Source organism: Pangasianodon hypophthalmus, chromosome 7 (assembly GCF_027358585.1).
Source record: "Pangasianodon hypophthalmus isolate fPanHyp1 chromosome 7, fPanHyp1.pri, whole genome shotgun sequence".
Lineage (NCBI taxonomy): Eukaryota > Metazoa > Chordata > Actinopteri > Siluriformes > Pangasiidae > Pangasianodon > Pangasianodon hypophthalmus.
The window spans coordinates 25571450-25578381 of NC_069716.1; positions in this window are offsets into that span (position 1 = coordinate 25571450).

A 6932-nucleotide genomic window follows, 5' to 3' on the forward strand; every position below is an offset into this window, starting at 1 on the left:
TTAATAAGACATTAACAACATGTCCTTTTCAAAAATTCACTGTAGATAATAATCATAATTGCTCAACATCTCTTTGTCTGCTGGCTTTACTTCCTCTGAAAGATTTATAAGCCACATGTCGGGGTCTGGATGTAAAATGCTTTTGAATAATAATCGTCCAACTGAATCTCATTCCATCCAGTTTGATTCATTATGCTTCACCTTTACACACTGTGTGGGCAGAAAACGGGTCTAAACTAAGTAATTTATATATAAACATCCTATCAATGACCTCTATGTGGGCTTCGACTATTAATAATGTAACCTTTTGCACCACTAGTTTTGGTTGCGAATCGTTATAGGCTGTTTGCGCAAGATCCTATCACCTTGGGGACTGTTCGTGGAAATCGTTTTTTTTCCTAATACATCAAAATTTCAGCGTGATGATAAGGCAATTTGTTTACCCTGTTAAACCAAGTATTGTTCTTGTTCCCAAATTAGCCTTGACAAATGAAGGCAGCACGTAATGAACTCTGGCTGCTACCGGGAGGACTGAGTATCCTCTGTTTACTTTGGGTTCGGCCCATTTCAAAAGTATTCAAGAGGGCTTTGTGAATGCACAGACGCTCTACCTCTGATGGCCTGTGTGTTTCTTTCTCACTGAAAATCACTCTCATTACAAACTCCCTTTGCTAAGCACAGCTCACACAGTGCTCCAGTGCTAAGCACAATTTCATGATCATAAAATCATATAATCATGAAAAACACCAAATTAATTTAGAGAAAGAACACAGATCATACCAGGACAATTACAAAGTAGCTATCTTTACAGAATAATGATACGGTTTTGGTCATTTTTTATAGACTACATAATGCAAAACAAAGTCATTACCACCTTGAAGTTCATTATTTTCTAATAACACCACATCTCAGAGTTTTTTATTCCTCTTATACCACAGCAATTTGCAAACAATGAACTTTTTTAATTAAAGAATGCCAATGTAGACTTTATCTGCTTATACTTACATTTAATGCTGTGTAACATCCACAAACAAGTTCGTTCCTGTTATCACTTACGTTATAGCAGCTACAAACAGTTGTTCCATCACCAGCCTCTCTTTTTTCTGTCTCATATTCCCAAGAACATATAAATCCCTCTGTTCTGAAGACTTTCCCATGTTGGAACACTTATAGTAAGCGCTTTACCTCTGACTTTTACAAAAGCGCTGACACTAGGGACTTCTTTGAAAAAAGTTACATAAATGTCTCCTTACATAAAACTTCATCATATCAATGATTACACACACATTTTTTGTCCATGTATGTGGAGTGTGCACCATACAGTCCTTGTCCCAGAGCTGCTGTTACAAAAATTAATAAATACCATCTGACCAATCAGAATTGAGAATTCAACAGCACTGTGGAATGACTGGGATAACCGTAATAATCTTAGAGTGTTATGGAACTTTGTCAGAAATTATATAATTTAGATTTTTTTTTCTATTAGTTTTTATTCCATAACCAACAAACATACATTGCTGGAGATGTATGGTCTGGCCGTGGTCTGTGATGAAGACAACTAGACACGAGTGAGAAAAAAAATGATCAGAGTTCTCTTCCTTATAAAATATTGATAAAGACCTCTACACTGTTGGTTGTGAAAATGTCTGGGCTGTCTGAATTGTCAACTTATACGTGTAGTTGTGTAAAATCTATCATATTACTTGTCCCTAATGTTTCACAAGCTTTGTAGTACTCAGATCATAAATGCATCAGTACGTGCTTAGAAATTGCTGCAGATCAAACAGCTAATTTCTGGATTCCTCCTCCTGACTACGAAACCTAAACATGCCAATCTGCTGTTGAGAAACACCAGCAACCCCATTACATGCTACCCATATTCTCCCATGTTCAGAAAAAAACAAGAATCTTAAAAGCAGTTTAAATCAAAGCTGGTCACTTAGTTTTACATGGTCACCCTCTTTTACACCCAGAGATAAATTATGGCATGGTGGTAGAGTTGCACGTGCAGAGGCTTGGAGCATTTTTCTCTCTTTTTTCTCTCCATCTAACAGCCTCTCCACCTTCTACTGAGCCGAGGACTGGAAACCGTCCTCATTATGTCCGTCAGGTTGAGTTTGCCATAATAATATTAGTCACTTTTAGTGGCTGTAAAAGTGTGGAGAGGTTTAGTCCTGGCTTTTTACCTTGAAACGTAAAGATATTTTAGTACTGGGGGGGAGAATTTGAGAAGGGAAAGATAATTGCGTGCATATTGAAGTTTGCTCTGAGTCCGATTTTTGTCCTTTCTTTCTTTTGCAAATGAAATCCACAGGTTTTTAGCAGAACAGTGTTAAGGGAATTATGTGGTGAATTATATACACCTATTATAAGGGTATCTTTTTTCATAAATATGTGCTCCAAAAATGCATCCAATATGCATCTTTATCAAGTAATATCACTCAGACTTACTAACGTGGTTTAGGACACAGTGTGACTTACTGTAGTATATAAACATGAACGAAACTTTGCTGTATAGCTGAACACTGTAAAATCATTTCGATCCCCAAGCCCCACCTTTGAAAGGATAAAGGTTTAAAGACTCTCTTTCTGCTATCAACCAAAAAGGTTTATCTAAAAGGTATATAGCTTAAATCAGGTATAGGAGATTTATGCATGTATTTATGAAAAAGGTTTTTCCTGAGCTAGACTTCCAATACTTGCTATTTTCAAGCCATAATGCAGGTACATGTGCCCTTATAAGGCGTACCTATAAATGCAGATTGAAAATGTGTTGTTATGTGACAAAGAAACACATCTAATAGTTGATATGACGATGTTTTCTATAAGAAGGTGTTTATTTATTAGGCATTTATGGAAGGAGTCTCCAGTTTCAGCAGTGTAACTTTTCCACCATAGGAATGTCTTCAGGACAGAGAAGTTTCCAGTTTCTCTGTAACATTGCGAGCTGCATTTGTTTTTTATTAACATCAAGAGATAGAAAAAGCCAACTGGTGAGGGAATTACTGTTTACAGCTGTTATAATGTAAGTAATAATAGGAACTAGCTTGCTTTGTGGACATTACATTATATTAAATGTAACTATAAATGGATAAACACTACAATAAATAATATTGTACTTTATTATCCAGAATATTGTAATATTGTCCAGAACATGAGGTTATAGGAAAATAGTAAACTTTGGGGTGGTAACAGTAACTCCGCTTCATCACTCCACCCCATTGTTGATTATTATTCTCCTATAAGAGCATGTCCAAAAAGTGTTTTCTTCCTTCCATATTTCTCATCCTATATTAAAAATATATACATGCAAGTTGCATTGGAAGTGTTATATTTTCTAACATGCAAATCTCTTAGATCTGAAACTTTGGGCACCAAACATTAGGGAAAAATTGTGTGAATCATTCATGGCCTGAACTTTTCCTTTAACCTTGTACTAGACATCTATAGACATGTATAATAATGCCTTTATAATGTGTATAATTTGTGTAAGCAGTAGCCTCAGAGACACTTCTACTTTATCTATTCCTCTGATAAATCATCACAGCATCAGGTCAGAGATGTGCATTTGTCATTCACCCACTCGTCCCCTCGACCCCTACCAGTGACTTATCAGTGCTTATCACGTGTCTTATCTCTCTTATCTAATCCAGTTGATGAAGAGCCTTTCTGCCCCACTGTGCAGTTCGTAAAGGTGGGGCACTGATACAGCCAGCTGCTCCGTCTGGTCAAGCAGGCCGAGGTGATAGCAGTGCTGAATCATCCTGCAGAGTTTACACTCTCGCCTCTGTGTGAATTCTTCTCTGTCCATTAGCTCCACACTGAGCTTCACTACAGACTCGATGGCATTTTATAAGGTCATTATAGCAATATGGGCTGCTCAGTATACAAGCGTAGACCCTGTACACTTCAGATTTATACATATTGTACAAAGTACGTCACATATCAGCTTTGCAGATATCTGGCTCCAGAACCAACACCACCACCACCACCATCATCATCATCATCATCATCAAGCATGTTGATAGTAAGGAAAGAAAAAAAACTCAACACACTTATATTCACATTATAAATGTTTTCCCATCAATAACTTTCAGAACTTTTCATAATTTGTAAAAAAGAAACAATTACTAATATATATAAATGTATATTTTCATACTTTTGAACAATACCTAACTATTTTAACTACAGCTAGCATACATTTTATGGTATTCTTTAAAAAGAAGTGTTAAAATATCTCTATCTTAGAAATAAACTTGGGGGGCATGCTGTTATGGGAAAATAATCCACTAAGGACTAGTGTACTCTGACGCGAAGCAGAGTTACTGTTACTACCCCACAGCTGGTTAATGTCCAATAACAGCACAATCCAGAGTGTTTTCTTCTTAAATAACACAGAAATTTGCCAACACTAACAATTTTTATTTATTATAGAATGACACATTGTTTTTCTGTTAGCAGAGTTATTCCAAAAAACATGCGTGTTATACTGGCACAGATCCGATGCCCAGGTTCGGTACCAGAAGAAAATGGTGGCTATCGGGGAAAAAACATATATCAAATCTGATATCAAATCCTGTAACAAATGGCAAAGAGTGAAATTGGATTTGAAAAAGAAATGTATTTTTGTAACTGGAAATGTTTACACATAAAGAAACTTGACTTTTTTTTTCTTTTGTTAGGATTGACTTTATTACAGTTATACTTTATATTTTATTTTTACAATGTAAGTGATTTTTTTATAAAGGAGTTTAACTGTGAAGTGCTTCAGTTAAAAAAATTTTTTTTTTTAATTAGTAGTTTTAAAGAAAACAGTGTGGGTTGGGGGTCAGTATTGGCTGATACTCAATGTTTGAGTATCTGTATCTGTATTGGGGAAGTGGTATTGTGCCAAATGTATTTTAAATACAGCATAGAATTCTGTAATAAAAACATTAGATGGATTTTACTGACTGTACATAATGGGATTGTGATGTTATACAGCGTTCTGGACTTTTCCTAATGGTAGAAGATTTACTACATAAGCAGGACGTAAATGTGTTTAATTATTGGCGTATTATAACTCTAAAACATGATTTTCTAGGCAAGGAATTCAAGTTCATAAGTTGAACGAAATGAAAGCATGATCTGTTTCCGCCATCTTTCACAAAGTCCAGACTCTCTGCTCTTGGTCATTCCAAACCGTTACTCAGTGTTAGCATTTCATCTGCTCATCCACCCCCTCTTTAAAGATCCACAGTTTGTACATTGAAACAAGACCAATGGCTGCTTCAGTTGAAGTGGCAAGTTTGAACAGAGTGTCCAGTACGAGTGGACTGCGGCAGAGTTACACAAAGCAGCCTCCTCGCCTTCAAAGGCCAAGCAGGCCAAATCTGGGACAGAGATTAAGCACTGTCACTCTGAGATATAGCGGGGCTTTTCCTTCTGAGTAATAGGGTGGAGAGGCTCGCTAATTTACACAGCACCGGGGGCCAAGCAAATTGCTGAAGGAAGAGCAGAGCTAGACGTCCACAGCTAGTGCTCAGGCTCAAGATGAAATATAATCAGAGAGCTGTACATTCCTGAAGCTGCAGCTTTAATGCAAAGTATGTGCTTTTGAAGAGAGCCTTTTGTTACCGCTGATGTAACTCTGATGTACTGCAACTTTTCTGGGGTGCTTAAAAGTCACAGTAAAGTATTCTGTAAGTTAGAAAAACAATACTAAAATAGAAGCAGTATTTCTTCTTCTTGCCTTGCTTTGTTTCTTTTCCCAGAGCAGAAGAGAAATCCAAAAAGTATTTGAGTAGAGATAAGGAAAACGGTGAATGATGGATTGACAATATATTTTTTTCTTTATTAGCTCACTTATTATAATCCTGTGCTCCTTAAGCTTGCCATGTGATGCTCAGCAGATGGAGAAAATTACACTGGATGGAGTGTTTAAAAGGGAATTTCCACTAAAATTGTACAAAGCAGAACTTTTTGGGAAATGTTTTACTTTGTGTGTGTGTGTGGGGGGGGGGGGGGGGGGATGCAATGTTTAATGATTGTTAGATTCACATCAAAATAAATGACAGACTTTAATTTGTAGTGTTCAAGAATTTTTCATTTCTTTATATGGATGGTTCAGCTACTCAGTTTTTTTTCTTCATGTGTCAGAATTACATTCATTATGTCATTGTTTTGTCATAGCAACCCAAACTAGTTTGATAATCCTAAAAATCTTTTCTTCTTCAGTCAGAAACGAATCTACACATAATCCAGCGGCCACAAGTCAGGGAAAATATTGCTGGTTACAAAAGCTGAAACTTCTCTGAAAAACACTGAGTGATATCAAAGGTTTTTTTTTAACCCAAATCAATCAGGTCACAGCTCAGGGGGCAAGTATTAAAATCCAAGATGGAGGACTGAGTGCCAATTTTGAAAATTAGTCTTGTTAGTGAAACATTATAAGGAGCTTTATGATACGTTGAATTGTAGATACTTCAGTGCAGAGAGAAGACAATTACTGGCCATATCAGTAAACTTTTTGAATTATTTTATCAATTATTACTAACTAATAAGATAATTATCTGTCAACAATTGGATATGGGGCATTCATTGTATTCAGCTGTATGTATATCTCATATTAACTATAAAACATACCAAAACACATTTTCCCCACTTTTTTGTACTGTATGTGTTTTTATCCCCGGATGGTATTTGCCTTCGATGCTCGTGCTAATTTCTAGCCTCTTACGCTGCCACCCTGTTAGGCCTGTGCTCCCTAACATGGTGGAATAAACACATAATATTTCATTTTGTTCAGGAATATAATTTATCCAGTATTTATGTTTTATATTCAGATTAAGTGCTTGACCCTAAAGGCATTACCAAGCATTTAAAATGCCTTGAGGTCCAAAAAACACCCATGTAGCCTTAGACAGCATTTAACACTTTTAGGATTTTTCCTG